This window comes from Barbus barbus (genome assembly GCF_936440315.1).
Source record: "Barbus barbus genome assembly, chromosome: 19".
NCBI lineage: Eukaryota > Metazoa > Chordata > Actinopteri > Cypriniformes > Cyprinidae > Barbus > Barbus barbus.
In genome coordinates this window covers 18,062,401-18,086,896 of record NC_136747.1, presented here as the reverse complement: position 1 = coordinate 18,086,896, position 24,496 = coordinate 18,062,401, and the positions used below count along the sequence as shown (strand labels likewise).

Below are 24,496 nucleotides of genomic sequence, written 5' to 3'. Positions count from 1 at the left end.
TTCTACAGAGAGACTGACCATTGGTATCAATGAACATAGACATTGATATTCATCACCAGCATTTTTCATTAGTCAATGTTTGTGTTGTATGTGTCTAGGTTACACATCTGTTGCACCCATCCAATCCCTCTGTGCTTTTGTCCCCGTTGTGAAGTTGAGAGGATATCATTGTTAGATTCTAAATATCTGTCTTATATTAATGAATGCATACATATATTTTCTCTTTAGTCAAAACAGTCCTATTGTTGCAGAATTGCACTCTTGTTACTTAGTATGAAGAGATTTTGTGCTTGATATTTCAATGAGCTTGTCAGTACGATGGCATACGTTTTGACTTTATCAGAAATTGGAGATGTACTTATAAAGACATGGGCTAACTTATGATCCAGCAATATCTTATTGTAAACCCTCATTTGCCAAGCAGCTGGTTTCTTTTAGTTACTTCTATCAGATTGTAGATCATTGCTTCAGTTTTACAGGCTTGAACAGGAGTCAAATGATATTTTGCTGCGTTTTTGTAGTTAATCTGTTTGTACGGCCACAATAAAATAAATTCACTGAACCTAATTAAACTCGATGCTTATGAAAGCTTCTCGGTTGTTTTATTTTCCTACCTCGCTCCCCACTGCTAAGGGAATGAGTGTGAAATGTTATGAATGTACAGAAACGTTAGTTTTTGCTTTGTTTCTTGAAAACTGTTATGCTCAGTGTTCTACTTTCCTGTCAAGATGCCTCAAGTAAAACTGCCATCAGTGATTTCATTGATTTTCTATCCACTTGCCCCACAGCCTTTTTTGGGGCTTTACTAAAGCTCAGCTTCCTGTTTGCTGTCGGTTGGAGCTGTTTGAATGATTTTAGTTTTTTGCCCGTGGCCTTTAAAGAACATTTTCTGTGGTGTCTTGATGCTCAAACTTAAAGATGCTGACGGTTCATGTGCCTTCTTGCACATTCTGAGCTGGAATGATGCTTTTGAGGAAACATTTTGGGCTTCCTGAAGATTATTTTTTTTGTTTGTTTGTTGGGGTTTGTCTCTCCCACGATTTTACTGACTAAGGTTTTTCTTTGGTCCCTCATGCATGCATCGCTGGGAGTTTTGTTCTTTTTGTTTTTTTCTCAGTATTTGTAGACATCATCATTCATTTGTCTTTCCAGCTCTGTGCTGCAGAAAAATGTGTACAGACATGGATGATGGGTTCAGAATAATGTACCACTTTCCCTTTGTTTACCCAGAAGATAAAACTGTCAAAAGTTTTGTGACTTTTAGATCTTGTTTGAATGCAAGTGTATTCCAGAAAGTTGTCAAAATATACTTTAAAGAAATATATACTACAGTTCAAAAGTCAGTAAGAGTAATTTTTTTTCAGAAAGGATGCATTAAATCAGAAGTGACAAGAAAGACGTATATAATATTAACGATTTCTAATTCAAATAAATTATTTTCTAGTGAACTTTCTATTTATCAGAGAACCCTGAAAAAATATATCATAATTTTCACACAAACATTAAACAACACTACTGTTTTTAAGATTGAAAGAAAAAGTTTCTTGAGCACCAAATCAGCATATTAGAATGGTTTCTGAAGGATCATGTGACACTGAAGACTGGAGTAATGGCTGCTGAAAATTTAGGAATATGTAATAATTTTGAATTAAATAAATGCAATCTTTATGAACTTCTTAAAAAATATATATATATTAATACCGACTCCAAATGTGTGACCGGTAGTTTTAGTCTCTTTTCTGTAACAAACAGCTATTTTAAAACATATATTAACTTGCTATATTATAAAATATATAGTACGTTTGATGTTTAAAATTGTTATAAAAAATTAAATTGAAATGTTTTTAGGCTGAAAAACTTTTGGAACATGATTGATTATTGCTGTCACTTTCTCATACCCTTGTAATCAACCCCATCCCCATGAAACAAACAATTAGGAGGCTTTGTGCACATTCATGTAAACTTTAATAGATGCCGTAATCAATCTTGGTTTGTCATTTGGTGACAAATTGTGGTTATGATGGGTACTAATGACAATATCAATCGACAGTGGCTGTCTGTCTTTGGAGCTCCTAGAGCGCTCTAATGTCTGTCCATCTTCATTGTTTTTTCTTTTTCTTTTGGGCTCTTAGTGAAGTCACCTGATCCCGTTACATTTTATTCCACAAGGCAAAAGCATTTGCAGGTCATTGGAAACACATCTGATGTGGGTGTTATTTATATGCTAGTTTTCTTGTTAATCCTCCCCTGTGAGCAAAACAGCGAATTAAGAAGGGATAGAGGAAGACCCTGATATTAGCCATCTGCTGTATTTTCCCTTTCGGTTCAGTCACCTGAGCATCAGGCATTGTTGCTGTGCTCCATTTTGTAGACCTGCTGCTCACAGAGTTTTTAGATGAATACAAATAAGCTAAATGTATAAAGCAGGTGGATTAGAGGCAACTGCTTCAGGGTGGGTAAGCAGCTTAAACGGAGAGCTCTACAAATCCCTTCCAGGGATATGTATCTTCTCAGCTCTCTCTCTTTCTCTCTCTCTCTGTCTCTCTCTCTCTCTCTCTGTCTCTTTCACTCCTTTATGTGAAACTCTTTATTTTTGACCTTTCAGGCAAAAGCTAAGCACTTTTTAAGCAGTGTGAAATAAGGTCTGCTTATGCATGAGAATCATAGCAGGGCTATGTTTAAATCATTTCTGATTTATGATTCCCCTAGGAGTTTTTTTCTCTTTTTTTGCTAAAAATATTAGAGCATATATATATATATATGTATGTATGTGTGTGTGTATGTATATAATATATAATATATTATATATATATATATATATATATATATATATATATATATATATATATATATATATATAGCCTATATATATGCTTTAGTCATGGGTTTATTCACTGTATTAGTACATCTCCCTAGACGCTTTGCTAGAACATTGCCGGTGATCCAGGTGTGAGGCAGATGGTCAAAAGGGGGCAGCAGTGATCCACTGAAATCACTGAACTGTGTCACTCTTCACTTCAGCACTACCTTACTTATTTTTAAACAGTGGTGTTGGGTTGTCAGTCTCTTTTGAACACACTGAAGGGTGAGAGCAATAATTAAGCATCGATGGGTGCCACTGCCTACTAAGCAGACAGTGCTTTGGAATATTCCACTGTATATTTATAAACTAAACTATATTTTTATATAAATTATTATACAATATTATTACTTTTATTACAATATTGGTACTTTTAGTTTTTTTTATATATTTAGTAAACAATAAGCTTCTTACTAATATACATACATACCAACTTACACATATATATATATTATTATATATTATTAGCATACATATTACTAGCATGCTGACTGTTTATTAGTACTTCTAATGCACATATTAATGCCTTATTCTGAATGACCATATTTTAGATCCCTTAAACCTACACCATACCTAAACTTAACAACTACCTTACTCACTTTTGATAAGCAACAAATTGGGAGAAAAACTCTTAATTAATAGTGAATATGTGTTCCCGATTCTAAAGTGTGACCATTATAATTTTATAATAATTAAGATTGTTTTATTACAGTTTATAGTAACTGTTTTCTATTTTAACATTTTAAAATGTAATTTATTGTTGTGATGGCAAAGTTTTTTTTTCAGTGCCCATTTCTCCAGTCTTCAGTGTCACATGATCCTTCAGAAATCTTTACATTTAAAAATGCTGAGCTACCTCATCTTTTTCCCATGGAAATGGAAGAATGCATCTGGTTTAGGCTTTGAATCCCTTCTGTGTTTATGATCAAAATGGCTGGTTCCTCCCTACATACCAATGGAGAAATATCCACAGTTTGCACACTATTGGCGGGTTGGGTTACTTTTCTCCAGTGCTTTTTATGATTAATGTGTTTAGGTGTCTTTAAACGATGTAGACACAGTAATTCACTCTCTCAACAACCTTTTGGCGGATTCAGATGGTGACAGAAGGTGAGTGTGAGTGGAGCTTATATACAGCCCTTGAGGGCCCTCTGCAAGGCGATAGCACAGTGACGGCGGGCTGTGAAGTGCAGATTAACAGGCTGAGAGAAGAACTTGATTCGCCGTAAACCTGGAGCACTTCTACAGCAAGCGTAAAAAATTGATGGCAAGCACTGATTAGACTGGCAAGCAACAGGAAGTAAAGCGAATCTGGATTTCGTATTTGTCCTCAGCGTTTTTCACAATTTCCCGCTGTGCCATTTCCTGGCTAAGGTCAAAGTGACAACAGGAGACTACCGCCACTCCGATTGAAAGCTGTTTTTTTGTGTCCAAAAACATTTCATCCCCGTTTCATATCTCGGTTTATATCACTTTAAAGCTTTAAAAATCTTTTAAAGTTGTTCTTATGTAGCTTCCACAGTTTTTGTTCTGACACAAAGTAGATGTCCATCTGCCCGAGGTCATACGTCCACTTTTTTCAGAGAAGCCGATTGCTGTGCACCTTGCCAAACAGTCTTGCTTCTCTTCCTCATGACTTTGCAGTGTCTGAGTTTCAACGTGCTTGACAGATGGACTACAGGGACTAGCACTCAATGCCTGCCTCATTCTCACTCTGGATCCCTGGTGAATTCGGCTTGTGTTAGAAATCACTCACTTTTCGACCTGTGAATGCCACTTGCTCTGTAGCTCTCCCAGTCACCTTGTCCCACTAAGACAATGAGCAAGGGCTTTGTCGAAATTTGTCACATCCTGAAGTTGTTTTCCATTTTAGCGGTTTCTTTGCTGTGTTCTGTCAGAATCTTTTGCGCCACAATATGCCATTATCCAGTATCAGCTAGATCTACGTAATTATTATCTGTGGAAAAAAACTGCGGTGTTTCATGGATTGCCCCCATATTTGATTCTGTTTTGGTTTACCAGCACAGATAGGTTGCGCATCCATCCATGTGTTTGCATGTTATTAAATTTACTCTTATGTCTTTGGACAAAAATATACTTAAAAACGAGTTTAATATTTTGGCATGTCATATTCATTCATTTTAGTCTGATTTTCTGTTTGCGCAAATAACATATGTTAGTTATATTAATATTTGAATGTTTAGATATTATTGTAACAGTTTAACAAAAATAGCTGTCCTTGTGAAAACCTGCTTTCCTAAAAACATTGAGTACACTGTTATAATAAAATATTGTGAATTTTTTTATGCTTTAATTATTAATTGTCCATTCAAGTGTGAAAGCCTATTCACAACGTGTTCAGTTTCATACACTGATTAGTTTCAACCTCTGCAACTCAAGTGGGGTCAGTCCTAGACTTTGGTTTTGGTTGGATTATTTGAACTTTTTTTTCTTTTTTTCTTGTCATATTATTGTAAATTGCAAAGGTTATCAACTAGTTGTGAATGTTATGTCAGTACCAGTTTGATGGCAAAAAATTAGTGATAAAATGTTCATTAATAAAGTTGTTTTATTTTGACATCATAACATCCACAACTAGATAACCTGTGGATAGTGTCTCACTTGTAGAGTAGAAATGAGTCCTGATTAGCACTGAAGGCATAGGAGGTCTGTCTTAATGTGACTAAATCTACTACTGACTCTTTGGTCTGCTGGAGTCTTGCCTAATGGCCTAAGTGCCCGCTTATTCAGAAACTGTCAGTTTTATTGATAATCAGATTGACAACCGGGAATTCTAGACCCCTGCCAGCTTACAATCATTCATACCTCTGCCTCTCGGTTAGGGCATTATGGGCATGAATATTTGCTGTCAGATTTTTCAGGTTCTAATAATTATGTACATTCTGTAAGTGAAATTGGAACTGGGAAGATAGTCAGTTTCACTAATAAAATTGTTTGGACTAATTTGTCAACTCTAGCAGGCTCTGTCAGCTTTTCTTTTGGGCCCTGTGGAGTAGAAAGTGAGTAGAATTGGGTAATTTAAATGGTGAAGTAACCAAATAATGGGGAAAAAATGCACATTCCCCCCCCCGTAAACCTCTGTTTTATAAGTTTCCTTATATTTAGAAAGTTCTGGCTCCTGCTGTTTTGTGCATCTTTTGTATTTTTCTTGCCTTACCCCATAACCAGGCCTTTATTTTTTATTTTTGTTTGGTTTTGTTTTGGAAATGTGAATGTCTTAGGCATTTTGAACCTACCTTGTGAAGGAAGGCAGGAAGGTGTTTTGGATGTTCCACTAGGAGAACTCTAGATTCTAGTTTTAAGTGTCTTTTTAGCTCTTATAGAAATTGCTTCCAAGCACAAGCTCTGGATGAGGATCAGGCTTTGAAGATGAATGGATGGTGTGTTGTATTGATTTTTTCCCCCCACATTGGTTCCTTAATCCTGGTTAAGCATTGGGAGATTTAAGCATGGACCTATGTCATCGGTTTCTGAACCAAGATCTTGTTAACCATGTCTATTCTTTGTGCCCCACTGACCTTTCAGTACTGGTTCAATGAATACATTGCACAAGTTTAGCAGTGTATCTCTCACCTATTTTTATTTGAAACCTTTGAGGCTTTAACATAGGACATTTTTTTGTTGTTAGGATTTAAATACGGTTGTGCCTGCTGTTGGTCACAACTGAAAATCTATTATTGTGTTAGATGCCAGGCCTCCTGGACCAAAGGATCAATACTGCTTTGTCGACAGATTCGAGCCCCTGCTCTGCTCGGCTGAAGATGAATTAGATTTTTCTATAAAAACGCGGAGCTTCGCTCTGCCATTGAGCTTAACGCTGCCGTGTGGGACGCTTTACTCTTCACCTGTGGTATTTCATCCACTGTTATTACCGCTGCCCCACTCCTGTGCCTTCTCGGATTTTCCCATTCTCTATCTGTCCTCATCTGTTATCTATAGGGGACATTTCTAATTCCAAATGGTTATGATCTGTATTAAAGTTTACGGATTAAAGATTAAGCTCTATTTTGTCCCAAATCCACCTGCTACCAAATTCCACTCAGCACCTTTCCAGGAATCCCTTCCACTGTCCACCCTTTATCATCTATAGTTCCAGAACATGCTTTCCGATGGACTATTCAACCTATTCAGACTATACACACATTTAGACACACCACCAGTCAAATGTTTGGTCATATTTTTGTTTTGTTTTTGAAAGAAGTCTTTTATGTTCCATAAGATTCAATTCATTTCATTAAGTCATAGTTTAAGACTCATTAAGACCATATAGTCTTTCATTAAGACTTATAGTCTTCACATCACACGATCCTTTAGAAATCTTTAAAAAATGCTGTTTGGTGCCTAGTTGTTATCAGTTATTATTGTTATAATTTTTTTAATAATGGTTATTATTATTTTGAAAACCAATTTTTGCTTCTTAATGTTTTTGTGTGAACCATGATACCAGGATTCTTTTGTAATATTACCATTTGTAATATTACAGATGTCTTTACTGCCTCTTTGCTGAATAAAAGTATTAATTTTCTTTAAAAAAATCGAATTAATTTCTAAAACAAACAAACAAATAGAAAAAATTCTTAAAAAAACAATTTCTAGAAATAGCTGCTGAAAATTCATTACAGGAGCAAATTAACATTTTAAAAATGTTGTACAATTGAAAACAGTATATACATTTTTGTTTATACATTCAGTATATACATTGCTGTTTTACTGTATTTTTGATCAAATGGATGTAGCCTTGGTGAACATAAGAGGCTTCTTTCAAAAACAATAAAAGCATCTTAATCATTTCAAACTTTTGTATCAATAAATAATAAGAAATAAAGTAAATTATTAGTTACTTAAAGAAATTTGTATATGTGCAATTAATATTTGTATATTTTAAGCACTCAAGCCTTTAGATCAAAACGTTTTGTAGATATATTCAGTCAAGTGTGAGTATTAGCAGATCTTCAAGCTTGTGTTTCTGTGTTTCAGGTGCTGATGAAGATCATCAAGCATTACCAGGAGGAAGGTTAGGGCAGTGAGGTGGTGCAAGGGGTGCTGCTGGGGCTGGAGGTGGAGGACGGGCTGGAGATCAGCAACTGCTTCCCTTTCCCTCAACACACAGAGGACGATGCTGACTTTGATGAAGGTAAGGAAATAAAGTTGTGCTCATTGCCTTAATTTGTTAGCACTATTCAGACAGGATTAATTTTCTAAATGGCATTTGAGTTAGAGTTTGTAAAGTAGGCCATCTGCCATCATTATAGTTGCAACTGTTTCGGTTATTTGAATTTTACCCACAGATCAAATTTAGCTTCATTTTGCTTCTCATTGTATCAGTGCACTAAGTAAAACCCATCACTGATGCCACCCAGTTGACTTTCTCAGAAATGAAATCTTTACTGAATATATTTTGGGCTCCCTGAAGAAGTATTGAAATAATCATTTTAAGCCGCTTTGTGGAGAAAGCGAATGATTTACTGACATGGATGTTGAGATGTGCTACATTTAAGTACTGATGGAGTGCAGATAGAGAATACACACAAATAAGTTTCTTGGGAACATAATAAACGTGTTCACTGCTAGATAGTGATCCTGCTATTCCAAATGCAGTTAAGATCGTTCTGCCTTAAATTGTGCCTAATACAACTTTCTGATTTTATAAGCAGGCATTTGATTAGAAACACACCTTTATTATGCAGGGTTCTTTCTCTCATTCTTTTTTCTTTCTTTGTCTTTCTCAGCTTTTTCAGTATGCGCAAACACACAGAAAATAGCGAGGTGAATAAGTAGATGTATTACCCATCATGAACTTGGTGTTTGAAGCTTGTATTTTTAACTGCAAATCTGTCATTGCCCTATTCTCCAGTTAGCCAAAGTGGTTTGAATGTAGCTCATTTGTGTCTGACTGCAGATTATTTCTATTATTACTTAAAGGGATAGTTCTCCCAAAAATGAAAATTCTGTCATTAATTACCCTCATGTCGTTTAAAACCTGTAAGACCTTTGTTCATCTTCGGAACACAAATTAAGATAATTTTTATGAAGTCTGAGAGCTTTCTGACCCTGCAAAGACAGCAACTCAACTGACACCTTCAGGCCTAGAAAGGTAGTCCATGTGACATCAGTGGTTCAACCGTAATTTTATGAAGCTACAAGAATACGTTTTGTGTGCGAAAAAACAAACCAACAAAAATTACGACTTTATTAAACAGAGAAGAAATTGTTGAATAAAGTCATTATTTTTTGTTTTCTTAGCACACAAAAAGTATTCTCATAGCTTCATAAAGTTAAGGTTGAACCGCTGTTGTTACATGGACTATTTTCATTTTTGGGTGAACTATCCCTTTAAGGGTCTCTCATTTACAGTCATTTACAAATGTTGATGCTATTATTCAAATTCAAATATTATTCAAGTTATAAGATAATGCTTTTATTCAAATTGATGTTTAACCAACTATAAAATTCTGATATATTGTTTTATTTACTGTTGTTTAATGCAGTTAATTACACAAAATCTAAATTAAGCAACATTTATTTCAATTACACCAGGAAATCTGCACTTGCTCATTACTCGTCCTTGTATTTCATCTTATTAAACTCCTCTACAAGTGTAAAATTTTCAATTTTATCACAGCGCCGTGTCTGGCCTGCCAGCCTCCGTTTACTACCTGCCAGCTCGTCAGTGATCACTAAGGCAGAGAAACGTCATCGCCGATAGTCGAGCTAGTAAACGGCGAAGTAAATTGCGGTGTAATTCAACAGAAACCTGTATCGGAGCAAAGGCTTGGGGCTCAGCTTTTATAGGGCTTCTCCAGAGAGCGCTAGCCAGAACGCCTCATCAAGCTCGGTCTGGAGAGAAGTGAGAATGAGAATGGGCTGCTTTCTGCACAGAGCGAAGGACTGCGAGTTGTTTATTTGCTTTTACGGCCTGTGAGATCACAGGTGTAGCTGGTGAGATGGGCTGTGCATCATGGGAGGGAGAACGAGGCAGGGTTGCATTATTAAAAGTGTAATGGGCTGTAGAGGCTCAGAAATGGAGGCAGCAAAGGAACCAAAAATTGACTAGGGTAGGGTGTTGTTTTGTGGGCCACCAAAATAGGGCTGGGGTGATATAACCGAATATACCACAATGATAGAAAATATTTTGTTATACTGTTTATACCGTGAGATGGCCTTATATAAAAAATCTGAAAAAACAAAACAACAACCACAACCTGGGGCCATTTATAATTTATGTCATCTGGGTAATCTTGCCTTTTGGTGTGCGTCATTGAAGTTTAAAATTAAATTATTAATTAAAATGATTAATAATTAAGATTAAAAAGTATTTTAGTCACTAGAAAAAAATACGCATACTACATGACTATGCACTTATTGGACTACTTGTAACATTAATATATAATATATGAATATAATACAGAATAACAATAATTTATTATTCTTATCATTAATTGTATTGTTTTTTTAGTTGGTTAATGTTATTAATAGATTTTGAAATGTATTCATTTGTCACTAGAATACAACATGTAGTAATGTATTTTTAATGCATAATATTATAAATAATAATAAAAATAATACATTGTTGTTTAATTTTGAGCCAAAATAACTATCTGTCTGTCTGGATGCCTGTATATGTGTGTATATATATATATATATATATATATATATATATATATATATATATATATATATATATATATATATATATATATATATATATAATTATTTATGCCATGATATAAGATTTTGGTCATATTGTCTACCCCTAACTCCTGTGTAGTGCTGACTTGCATTTAAAAATAGATATTTGAATATTTGAGTCTGTTTTGAAAGCGTTAGAGGGGACAGCATGAGCACCTTTGAATCCACAACTGACTGTAATGAGTTCCGATGCATTTATCAAGAAGAGCTGAGTTAGTACTAATTCTAAATGAGAAGTATTCAGCCTCAAGCGTAGTGCATCGGATTTCCAAGTATACGTTAACTCAGTGACTCTGACACTGCCTGTGGTATCCTTGCGGTTAATTTATTCTCCTCCTCTGCTACAGGGTGTGTACATATGACAATGTGTGTTTGGGTGACCCTCTCCCACCCTTCCCATCACAGCATGTTTTTCTCCCTGTCTTTAGCCCGTAGGGCTGTGCCTGACAAATTATGGCGTCTAATGGATATTTAAACACCCTTCATATGCAAAGCAAGGATCCTTGAACTGTACAGACTGCAGAAAGGTGTAAATTCACTCTTTAATGAGCAGTCGTGACTCCTTTGCTTGTTTTTGAGGCAATTGCTGTTTTTATCACTAGAGTTTTAAAAGGTGAGCTTTTTTTTCCATGGGCCTTTTCATTTTTGTCCATTATGAAAACCTGCCAGTGACCTGAGGTGACTTTCATCACTTCACTGTGTTTTTACCTGGTATTTGACTGCCTCAAACAGAGCAGAAGTCTTTCAGGTGGTTGGATTGAGTCTTATCTGATGGAGGAGTGCAGGTTTGCTTTAGAGAGACTGAAACAGGAGGGTGGAACACAGACCAAACAGTCGAGATAAGCTTTGTCTGTGACCTTCCATTTCAGAGTTTCAAACAGACAATAAAAAGGACATTAGATTCAGCTCTGCATATTTATTAAATCTGCGTTAATGAATGTTTTTGCTTTTTGTGCATTTTGTTAAGTGTAATTTTTAGATTTGCCAATGCACATTGTAACTAATGCAACACCTAAATACACCTCCAGATTGAGCCTCAAGCTGAAGAATTTTTAATTTAATGTTAAAAATTTAAATACTTTTTCCTATCACAGGTTATTTTTGCTGTTCTGTTTGGTATTGGTGTAAAAACAAATTCCCAGTGTACATTAAATTTACATTAAATAAACAGTAAATACTTTTCCTTACAAAATGTCGAGTGATATATTAATATTTCTAATAGTTTTTTATTAAATATATATTTGCACTATTGTTAAAATAGTTTAGGGTCAGTAGGAGTTTTATTTAGTAAGTATGTATTAAATTGATCAAAAGTGACAAATGCATTTATAATATTACAAAGCATTTGTTTCAAATAAATGCCATTATTTTGAACTTTATATTCATAAAAGAATCCTGCAAAAAATGTATCACAATTTCCACAAAAATATTAAGCAGCAGTTTATTAACATTGATAATTTGTCAACATTTCTTGAGCACCAAATCAGCGTATTAGATTTCTGAAGGATCATGTGACACTGAAGACTGGTGTACTGAAATTTAGTTTTGACATTTGATTTTAAAATATATTACAACAGATTATAGATGGTTTTAAATTCTATTTCACAATATTGGTGTTGTTACTATATTGTATATCAAATCAATGGAGCCTTGCAGACCATAAGAGACTTTTACTAAAGTTAAAAAAGACTAGAGAAAAAATAAAAAAAACCACCCCCAAACTTTTAAGCCCCGTTCACACCAAGAACGATAACTATAAAGATAACGATATTAGCGTCCACACCAGCGAACGATATCGTCTGTTTATTCGAAGCGCACGTGCGTCTGCTGCTTTAAATTCTCGAGCACATTATAGCAGGATGGATTCTGATTGGCTGTCAGTGTTTTTATCGTTCATCAGCTGGAAAAAATCATTCTGGAAGTGATTCCAACGATATAGTTTCTTTGTGCCTTTATCGATATAGTTGTGGTGTGGACGCTGCTATTCTTTAATACTGAGAATGATTTTTAGAATTTATATTTTATTTTATTTTATTTTATATACATTATAACATTATATCTTTATCATTATCGTGCTTGATGTGAACGGGCCTTTAAACTGTTAATCCAAGATTCTTAACAGTGCTGTTGAATTAACATGGCCCCTGGCCAAGGAACATTACTATGGAAATGTCCAAAAAAAAAAAAAATGCATCAAAATACCATGGTACCTTTTTAAAAAAAAGTATTATGCAATAAAATAGTTATGTAATGTAAAAAAAAAAAAAAAAAAGTTTTGATGTGTAGTAGAATTACGTAAGTCGCACTAATGTTATGGTAATGTGCATGATATCACCTCAGGGTATTGGTTCTGTGTACATACTTTGACAGCTATGATTTGATTTCACGGGCATGATTCTGTAGAAATTTGCGAACGTGAATGGAAAACTCAAATGTTGTCAGCATACAAAATTGTCTACCTCTGTTTGTGTTGTTTCAGAGTTTGTTTCTATGGCTTCAGCCAGAGAGACTTCAGCCCCTGCTGCTATAGGCAGACTAACCGTTATAAACTCCTCTTAAACGGTGTTCACTGCACTGAATCCAAACTAATCATGAACAGCACTGTTCCACTCAGTCTCAGCCTTTCAATCAGTTTGTTACAAATGTGTTAGCTGTTATTTTCTAATCTGCCTGTTTTGTTGTTTTCACTGTCACCAGTCTCATTTTTTTGCCTTTTGGCAATATTCAGTTTCTGTTTTAACATTTAAAAGAATATAAATTTTATTTTACAAACAGCCATTGCATAGCCAATTAGATTCATTATGTAAAAGTAACATATTCTTTTCCACTAAATGAGCACAAGTCATTTATATGCACCAGTGTAACAGTACATAGTAGGCAGAGGTTTCTTCAACAGCTGGTATAATGAGTCTTTTCGTGTGTTTGTCAGGGTTAATTACATTTACCCATACATATTTAAATGTTTATTGCTGCGTTGAACTGTTGTTTTGCGTTTTGTGCAGTTTTTTGCTGTAACAAGATGCGTCTTTTCATTGTGTTCCAGGTTAGTGCCGAAGCAGTCAATGAGATAACGCCAGCTGTTAACTCAACCCGTCCCACATGAATGCATCATGATACATTGTCATGCTGTGTGTTTTGTCTTTTCCCTCAGTGCTTTCAACCTCGCTGTGAATCCATTTTGCTGTTCCCTCTCTTGCTTTACCGCAATAATGTATCCGTAGTATTAAAAAACATTACAGTCTGTTTGCAACATTTGTATTTTCCATTTACATTTACACAATTTCTGCCTAGTCATGCCCGTGGATGGCACTTATTCAAATGTCTCATTATCACTGGGCAGTACTTCTGAATTTTGGACCTGGTGGCCACTAATACTGCACATTTTGTATGCCCCCTTATTTGATACACATATTTCAGGTCACAGAGCTTCTGCTAATGGGTTAATCAGTAGAATTAGGTTTGTTTAAGAAGCGAGACATTAAAATGCGGAGAGTTAGGGGTTCTACAGTCAGCCTGTTACTGGACAGACAGCGTTTCTGTATGAAAGTACCTCAGCCTTCCGAGGCACCATAAAGTCATGTTTAATGATCTAGAACAAATTCAACTGAGCTTTACACCGTGTCCTAACCAGGCGCGACACGATACATTTCCAACATCAAGTAATTTGTCAGTCTCCACACTGAAAGTGAAAATGCTGTGTGACACTACACAATTACAGCCAGTCAGAGTTAGACCAAAGACTTGGATTTGCATGCAGTTATTTAGAAGAACAATTTTTGCTTGTCGTGTGTATATAAAAATGGATGATCATTATTATACATTTTTTATAAATCTATACTTCCATAAATTTTGGCATCTGTAAGATTTTGAAAAGGTTTTTTGAGAGAATTCTCTTATACTCACTGAGGCTGCATTTATTTGATCAAAAATACAGTATTGTGAAGTATTATTAAAATTTAAAGTAACAGTTTTCTATTTTAATCTATCTATCTATCTATCTATCTATCTATCTATCTATCTATCTATCTATCTATCTATCTATCTGTCTGTCTGTCTGTCTGTCTGTCTGTCTGTCTGTCTGTCTGTCTGTCTGTCTGTCTGTCTGTCTGTCTGTCTGTCTGTCTGTCTGTCTGTCTGTAGTAGTGAATATTTCATAAATAATATAAAAATAATAATTTATGTATAATGATTGGATGCAGCCTTCGCCTCTACACAAATTATCTGCAAAGGAAGCACTTTTTGGGTTTCCAGCCTTGCAGAATAAGATGGCAACATTTTGCTGACCAATAGGTGGCAGTATGGGACTTGTCAAAAATGCCTGTGTGTGTGCGCGTGTGAGCTCAGTGACTCCAACTGGGTGGGGGTTTTTATCTGATAAATGCATAAATAAAACTGTGTATGACTTAAAGATTGCAGCTCTTTGCTGTCGGAGGTAATCCGCAGCCCATATTTCCTGGCAGAAAAATTGAGTATTCATTGTGGAAATGATCTTGTTGATTAACTCAGTTTCAGGCAGAGGTGCACTGAGAATGGATTATCTGTTTAGGCTGTTTGTAAGTTTGTATTTTGTACATGAACGGAGCATTACGGCAGGAGTGATATATTTCGAAGTTGATTTCAGGTTTGTGACAGGGGAGGGAGAGGTGTGTGCCACAGTTAACAGCGTGCGGACGAAGAAAAATGAACGCTTTCAGGGATGTCGTCAGTCAAGTGCCGTGCCCGGCATCCTAATATGCTTGGGCTGTGATTTTTTATTTTTTATCTTCTTCATTTTCCTGAATTTGATGCTATATAACTGCAGACACTGCTGAAAACATCTTTAACCAGTCTAATCTGGTTTACTCCTGCGTGATTGCTGGTTTAAAGAGGTTTTGGGGCTTTTCATCTGGTTCGAAGAGGCCAGATTAAACCAGCTAAAACCAGCCTATCCAGATTTAAGATTTTTCAGGGGAGTGTGCAGACAAGAAGTGCCTGAAAGGAAGAGAAAATGATGGACTATTGATGGGGAGCTTTCATGAAGCCTATATTTGCCTCTCTTGTACCATTGATTATTTAAATGCAGTAATTTATTAATCAGGTTGGTCTAAGCCTGTCTGGCACACAGTCTTTTGACTACAGCTGTAATATAACATAGGAAGCAGACACTGGCACATGCCAGTACAGTTTAAATCTTAACAACCTGTATCATCAACCACCTGCCCGGTCACATCGCCAAGCACATGAATTGCAGTCTTCATATTTAATTTGTTCCTGAATATCCAAAATTGTTAATCCTATTTTTGGACCACTTTTTTTGGCAAGCTGATTTTGTCTCTTGTGGCTGCTTAGCAGGCAAGAATATAGAGATCCACATACTTTCAAAATCGACTAGTTGATTAATTGGTCTTAAGCAAGCACTGTATAATTATGCCGGTTTTGGGTTTAGCTCATCCGGATCAGTCAGGCTTCTTAGGTGGCATTAATTGTGCTTATTAGTCGTGCTTTTGCATTCAAAACTAGGTAGACAGTATACAGTGGTCTTGATATTTTTATATATATATATTTTGAAGGAGATGATCAAATTCATCTCTTTGAAATTGAATTTAAAGAGGCAACTTCTATGAGAGGGCTTACCATGCAAACTGTCTGAAAGTTAAAGCTAAGTATGTTAATGAAAGCTCTGCTTTGAGGAAAAAAAGGCTAGATTAACTTCACTAATTGACTAGACAGTTGTTGGATGACAAGTTGACTATTGTGACTTATTCTTATTAGCAACTGATCTGTCTATCTCAAATTGGGTTCAAACTCAGGGCGTCCATGCACAACCATAAAATGTCTTCACACTTTTAATTGGATGTAGTTTTTGTTCCTAATAAACTGTAAACAAATATAGAAGTAAGTTCGCCATTATATTTATATATACTATCATTCAAAAGTTTGGGTTCAGTAATTTAGTTTTTTTTAAACAAACTAATACTTTTTCACTAAGGATGCATTTAAAAGTGCTGATTAAAAGTGACAGTAAAGACATTTACAATGTATCAAAATATTTATATCAACTTTCTATTTATCAAAGAATCCTGTAAAAATCTATTATGGTTTCCATAAAAATATTAAGCAGCACAACCGTTTTTAACATTTATAATAATAAGAAATTCTAAGTTATAAGTTTTTTGAGCAGCAAATCAGCATATTAGAATGATTTCTGAAGGATCATGTGACACTGGAGACCGCTGAAAAGTCAGCTTTGCATCTAAATTGCATTTTGAAAAGTTATTTTAAATGCTGATGAAATGTTTTAAAAGATTAAATGTTTTAAGTCTTACCAACCCCAAACTGTAGGGCAGTACACAAAATTAATGCTTAACATTTTTGTTTCCTTAATGGAATGGTCCACGCTTTCGTCATGTATTAACCAGCACTTCTTCTCTTAAACTGTTTCATAACTAAATGATTGCTGAAAAAAGAAACCTTCTCTTACATATCTGTCTTCTAGTGTACACAAACCCTGTTTTGGAGCCCTTCCTGTTGAGTTGACATCCCAAATGTGCAATCTGCCTGAATACCCCATTGCATGTGCTCACTTGTTGTCTCAAAGTGGGCGAGGTTAAGTGTCGCTTGCAGGGACGGTAAGCAGTGTTGTGAAGTTTACAGCACGGCCTAATTAGTTTTTGTTCATCAGAGCGAGATCATGCGGCTCTGTCATTTGCCCTGTCGAGGGTGGAGTGCGGCCCGTCACGTCTCCACCGCAGCCCGTGGCGAGGATTAGAGCCGTGGTTAATCTCCGGTTAGATCAGATCAGGCGAGTGCTGCTTCTCTGCCCCCTGGGCATCGTTCACCACCCTCACTCTCCCAGTGCGAGCCCAGAAATATTTGCTTTGAAATGCATTGCTCCACAGCTTGTCTCCACCATAACAAACCCTTATTTTTCATTTCCCCCCCTCCAGCAACTTTCCTCTACTCCCGCTTCCTTTTTTTCTCCCTCACTTCTCCCCATGTCTTCTCCGTCTGTCCTGGAGGATAGTTCTAGGACGGTAATGAGTGCCCGGAAGGCCCGTCCCGTCTCGCAAGCCGGGCTACATCTCACCCCGAGGCGAACCTAATTCAGGTCAGGGTCAGTGGAAAGCATGTGTGTTTATGGCAGATGTTTGGGTATGTTTGTCCACTAATGGCACGAAAGACTGCGCTCATGTCCATTTCCATCTTTCCATTTGTAAATTTCACCACAAGACATATTTTGATACTTCCATTAGCATATTTCAGCCTGCGTTATTGCGCTTCATTCATTGACTAGTGTTTATTTCCTGTGATTTGTTTTCATTAGGCGGTCAGCATCACAGAAATGACTTCTGCCTCTCCTCGTGGGCTTTGCATATTATATTAGCCACTGCGCCTGTGGCCCCCTCGCTTCGGACAACATATTAGTTGTTTTGCCCAGTCGTGGTGGGGTGAGGGAGGCTTATGGCATGGTCGAGATATAATAATTTATATAGTGAATCACAAATGTTTTTGAGTTAATGCCCTCTTAAGATTCCAACCTTTTTTTGGACAATTTTTAAATTGTTACCACTAACAGATTAGTGTATCTATATAGTTCATATATTTTATAATAATAGTATATTTATGATTTTAGTAATTATATTGTAACTAATCCAAAGTTTATTTTTTCTAACTAACAAGCTACACACTTTTGAGTGACTTTCCTGAGGTAAATGTGACATCCGGTGACATGTTATTCATAAGCTGGTTTATTTACGTCTTTTGATTTACGAGTTTGATTCCAGGATTTTGTAGTTGACCTTAACTCCACACCTATCGTAGGAGTCAACAGAATTGACTCTTTGACTGAATTTACATCACATACTGTACACATGTACATTTTCATCAGAACAGGGTCAAGAATAGAATATACAATTGGAGTCATTATTACCCATATATGCTTTATTTCCAAAACAAAGCCTTAAATTCCCTTTATTAAAACAATGTGACTGTTCAAATTAGTCCAGTTTAGAGATGTCATTATCTTGAGTAGCCTATCAACATTGCTACTTAGTTGTTTCCAATACCTAATTTTATAGAGGCAAAATTCACGAGAAACAGTCTTGGTCAAATATTTATTTAAGAAATAAATGACAGAGAAGTAACACATTGTTTAATGAATTCATCTAACTACAGTCTTTGATTGTGATAAATGCCCATGATTATCTATTGTCTTGCGCAAAAAGCTTCTTGGACAGTAGAGTTCAAGATACTAAAAATAATAAATATAGTAAAATACAAGTATAATACAAAAATACATACAATAATATATACTTATTGATGTGATTATTCTTGTTTGCTGTGTTTTTATGATTTGTGATTAGTTCGATTTTTTTGATTTAGTTTAATGATTGCGAACACAAATTAGGGTAACCCAAAAAAAAAAAAAATGAATATTTAATGCATCAATATAACTACAAAGCTGGTACAGTATAAACAATGGTGGTCTATCCCTTTGCTATCCCAAGTCAAGGAATTCCCCATCAAACAATAATTGGTTGATTACATGAGTAAGTTTTTCTGATGCACTTGCATGTTTTTTTTTGTTTGTTTTTTTGCCTGCGCAACTTGTAGTAAAGTGTAAAGGAGAGGTCACAGAATTGACTTCTGCCTCTTTCCTCGTGGGCTTGGTTTATCAGAATAGACTTTGTTCCCTTGGCCTCCTCACCTCGAACGGGGGGGGTTGTGCATGGGGGGCATGTAACGCTCACAGCATGCCTCTGCAGCCGTTCCCGATGCCCGCACAAGTGTTATTCACATAGTGCCCAAATTGATGTCTCACCTCTTGCATTTGCGTGGCTTCGGTGAGAGTAAGGAGATGTCTGGGCCAAGGTGTTTGGCAGGCTTGGGATTTGAGCGTTTCAATGGGTGCGCATGTCTGTGTCGGCAGATAAAGTTATCTGTGTCGGGCACACACTGGGTCGGCTCCATCCTTCACGCAGACTCCTGAGTGGAGAGCGACACCGGAACTCTGTGTGGTAAAGTGGAGGTGGTGTGGTGAAACCTTACCCTTACCCTTACAACGCTAATGCTGCTAATGACTTGCATCTTGCCCGACACCACCTCCTCATCCTCCTCCTCCGCCGCATCCCCCGCTCCGTGCAGCTGGTAGGCACAGCAACGGAGACAAAGGTGAGTGCCTGAGGGACAATTGAGGACAAGAGGTGACGGTGTGAGTTGGGGATAATTGGAGTGATGCAGTGCCCTGTATGCTGGTTTCAAGATGAAAAAGTTGTCTTAAAATATAAAATAAATTTGGTATATGTGACCTTCTCCATCATTTTGAGATATTTTAACCTAGAAGTTTTCTTATTATATAATTATATAATAAGATATAAATGATTTAAATAGTGGCTGTAATAAAAGTTTGAGAAAATGCCCTACAAGATTCCAAACGTTTTTTGGACAAAATTATATATTATTTATTTTATTGAATTATCAGGGCGCATTTATTATATAGTTGATATATTTACAGGGAAATTAAAATTCTGTCATTAATTACTAACCTTCATGTCGTTCCAAACGCTTAAGACCTTCATTCATCTTCAGAACACAAATTAAGATATTTTTGATAAAATCCGAGCTTTTTGACCCTGCATAGACAGCAACACAACTTGACACGTTCATGGCCCTGAAACATCGTTAAAATACTCCATGTGACATCAGTAGTTCAAATGTAATGTTACGAACTGTGAGAATACTTTTTGTGCACAAAGATGTCACATGTACAAATATTCTAAAACTATTCTCATAACTTCATAACCACTGATGTCACATGGACTATTTTAACGATAAAGAGCTTCAAAATGGCATTTATTGTTTGAATAACAGGATAAAATTGGCGTTTTGATAGGCTTTGTGATTTCAAAAATGCCAAACCCAAAAAGTTTTTTTTTTCTTGCTTTCAGTCGGCTCATTGCAACTTCCTGCAATGGTAGAGCATGTCACATATAGTATGCAACTACAAATGTGGCACCTAAATGTTCAACAATTATAGATCTGGCGATTGAAGAAATCATACAAGGTGTTAATTACATTATTATTGACATTTTGCATGTGTGTATGAGGTCATTATCATATTGAATATGGCAGCATCATGATCAAACCATGTTTGTGACATATGGTGCACCTGCTCTTGTAAAACAGCCTTATGCTCCTTGATCGTCGTATGATCATGAAGAGTAATCATTGGATGAAATGACTTCCATGCAACAGCTGGCCTTACATTTAATGCCCTTGCATTTACCACTTGACAACAGACATTGATGGTTCAAGGGCTTTTTCAAAGGTAAACCCATTTGCTTTTGAGAAATTGGGGTGAAAGAAGATACAACAAACTGAAATGCTTTTACCATCATTTTAGAGAGCTCCTCACCGCAGGTTATGCTCAACCAAGGCCAGGGTAAGGTTTAATTTGCAGAAAAATGAACAAGAAATTGCGACGCTCAATGCTAACTTTTTCAAGTTATCAGATGGTTTTTCATCTTGATTGTGCATTGATGGACATTAGCTGGAGAAAACTGAAGAATATAAGTTTTAGCCTGATTTGTTCTAAAGATATAATTTAATACCTCTGTTGCCAGATTTTTATTTTATTCCAGTTGAGCTTTGTCTTTGGACCTATACCACAGCCAATACTGGTAATTGGAAACAACTTATTTATATTGTAGATCAGTTTCTGTAGTCTACATCTATTAAGTGTGGACAGGTTATTGGTAGCTACAGTGTTTCATGTGGCTTAGCTCCTGAAACTGAACCTACAGTGTTGAAGGAGCTAATTAGCAATAGCAGAAAGAACTTGTAAATGTTTTCTCTTTGGTAGAATCTCATAGCCTGACTTCATAATGAGCTGCTAATAACCAACATACTCATAACAATGAGGAAAGAGAAGAGCTCAAATCCTAAAATTTCAAGAAATGTACACAGTTTTAAGAATGCAAAAGCATTTGATCACAGTAACTCAAGCTGCAGTGGTAGTAGCAGTAGAAATGACGTGACATACGGCCAAGTATGGTGACCCATACTCGGAATTTGTGCTCTGCATTTAACCCATCCAACGTGCACACACACACAGCAGTGAACACACACACACCGTGAACACACACCCAGAGCAGTGGGCAGCCATTTATGCTGCGGCACCCGGGGAGCAGTTGGGGGTTCGGTGCCTTGCTCAAGAGCACCTAAGTCGTGGTATTGAGGATGGAGAGAGTGCTGTACATTCACTCCCCCCACCTACAATTCCTGCCGGACCTGAGACTTGAACTCGCAACCTTTGGATTACGAGTCCGACTCTCTAATCATTAGGCCACGACTTCCCCACATGGGCCTTATGCTATTCTGCCAGGGGATCGTTTGCGGAAAATAGGGATTTACAGGACTGTGTGGGTCTGTGATTCTGTCAAGACATTGCAGAGTTGAAGCAGCCAGAGCAGATGCTTCAGCAGATGGAGTGTACAAACACTAGTCCATTTTTGGGTTGGTTTGTGGATCTAAGGCTTAATGTATTATGGTCTGTATGTGGAGAATTAGACATGGTGTGCAATAACTTGCATTGTTGTCTAACTAGATGTTTCAAGACCAGAATCCTGATGAAAGTCAAAGTCCAAAGATCAGATCCAGACCAACATGTTTTGAGACCAAGACCGCAGACCTTTTGAATTTTGCAGGGTACTTTCACACTGACTACTCCAGTCCCTCACAAAGTTTTTTATGAACCTTACATCAAATAAATCTCATCCACAACTAGTTTTGGGAATATTAGTTTTTTTGTAGTTCATGCGCTGTCCAAGACTTTATTCAAGGGTTTAATAGCTTATTGCTTGTTCTGGGAACATTCTAGTGATTCCTGGCAATAACACGCCCTGTTTCTGGGGCACACTTGCGTCTACCCAACCCTAGTTTGTGTTCTCCAAGTGTACTTACTGACTTTGTTGGTCTTGTCTCATTGGCTTTACTCAACATGAGTTGGCTGACTTGAAGGGCGCAGAGTTCTCAGAAGAAACGGGCTTATCGCCACAGGGACCCCTCCCTGCCTTCCTCACCACAGGCCGTTCACTAGCATCGGAACACTGTGTGCTGTGTGTGATTCACGGTTTTATTTTTGTGGGACCCATTGTGTCAGAAAATAGGGCGTATTTCTTGGTGCCTGACAGAAAGCGGCAACTAAGTGATGGATATGAGCTTCTCGCTGAGGCTTGCTTTGGTCATGCTCGGCAAGACATCAGCACCAGGTTATCTCTTTAACATCGGGGAATCAGACATCCTTCATACGTCTCCCTTACAGCCTGGATCTCTCATGTTCCCGTTTTAGTTGTTCTGTCTCTCCCCCTCCCCCCCCCCCCCCGCTGGTATTTTAGGAATGTACTCTTTGTATTCACATTGGTTTCGAAAAACTTTTTTGACAGTTTCGAGTTTAAATGACTCCTTTTTCATTGGTTAAAAATATATATATTTTTAACCAATGTTATGAATTTATTCGTTCATAAATATCTAAACTTTTCTTGTCAAGAAAAGGTAAAATTATTTGATATTTAGCAATTTACTGAACTTGATGCAGTCGTAAATGTTTGCAGGGGTGCTCCATGATATCATTTACTGTTTTATTATTATTTTTTCAAGTTTGTGTATCGCGCTTTTTACGATACAAATCGTTGCAAAGCAGCTCTACAGGAAATTAAGTTTCCACAATATATTTATATATTGCCGAACCTTAATATATTTAACTTATGGCAAAATTTGGTAATTCTGTATGTTGTCTGAGTGTTGGCATCCTCTGAGGTCCTCTGAGGGGTTGGCATTATCTTTTCTCAGGTGTTCGGTCATCTCAGATCATTTAAGGGTTGGATCCAGACTGAAGCTTCTGTCATTCCTAGTTACCACGGGATGTTAATCCCGTGACAGAAACAGAGAAAGAAATAGAGACATAATTAGCGTAGCTGCTGTTCCATCTAAGCAAAAATTATTTGTTCAACCCAAGCTAAAGAATAATAATAATGTACATTTGATCAGATATAACTGCAGTACAAGATTATAAGATGCATTATGTGAATGCTTGGCTAAAGAGATGTGTCTTTAATCTAGATTTAAACAGAGAGAGTGTGTCTGAACCCCAAACGTTATCAGGAAGGCTATTCCAGAGTTTGGGAGCCAAATGTGAAAAAGCTCTACCTCCTTTAGTGGACTTTGCTATCCTAGGTACTACCAAAAGTCCAGAGTTTTGCGACCTTAGGGAGTGGGTTGGATTGTAGCGTGGTATAAGACGAGTTAGGTACGCAGGAGCTAAACCATTTAGGGCCTTATAGGTAAGTAATAATATTTTGTAAATGATACGGAATTTAATAGTTACCCAGACTGTAAAATTGGGGTAATATGATCATATTTTCTTGACCTGGTAATAACTCTAGCCGCTGCATTTTGGACTATCTGTAGCTTGTTTATTGAAGATGCAGGACAACCACCTAGCAGTGCATTACAATAGTCCAGTCTAGAGGTCATGAATGCATGAACTAGCTTTTCTGCATCAGAAACAGGTAGCATGTTTCATCTGGTCTTGTTGAGGTATATAGTTGAGTATCATCAGCATAACAATGAAAACTAATCCCGTATTTTCTAATAATATTACCAAGGGGCAACATGTATATTGAAAATAGCAGAGGACCTAGGACAGATCCTTGTGGTACTCCATACTTTACTGGTGATAATTGAGATGACTCCCCATTTAAATGAACAAAGTGGTAGCGATCGGACAGGTAGGATCTAAACCATCTTAAAGCCTGCCCTTGAATACCAGTATAGTTTTGTAATCGATCTATGAGTGTGTCATGGTCTATAGTGTCGAACGCAGCACTAAGATCAAGTAATACTAGCAATGAGATGCAGCCTTGGTCTGAAGCAAGAAGCAAGTCATTT

General features: G+C 36.7%; 1 pseudogene across 1 annotated transcript in view; it reads left to right on the top strand.

The window, feature by feature from the left end:
* Nucleotides 1-24,496, top strand: part of LOC306885792 (eukaryotic translation initiation factor 3 subunit H-B-like) — a 59,556-nt pseudogene that overhangs the window by 774 nt on the left and 34,286 nt on the right. The window contains exon 2 of the transcript XR_013785936.1: nucleotides 7,859-8,015. The product of XR_013785936.1 is annotated as a eukaryotic translation initiation factor 3 subunit H-B-like (transcript). The remainder of the gene's footprint in view (nucleotides 1-7,858; nucleotides 8,016-24,496) is intronic.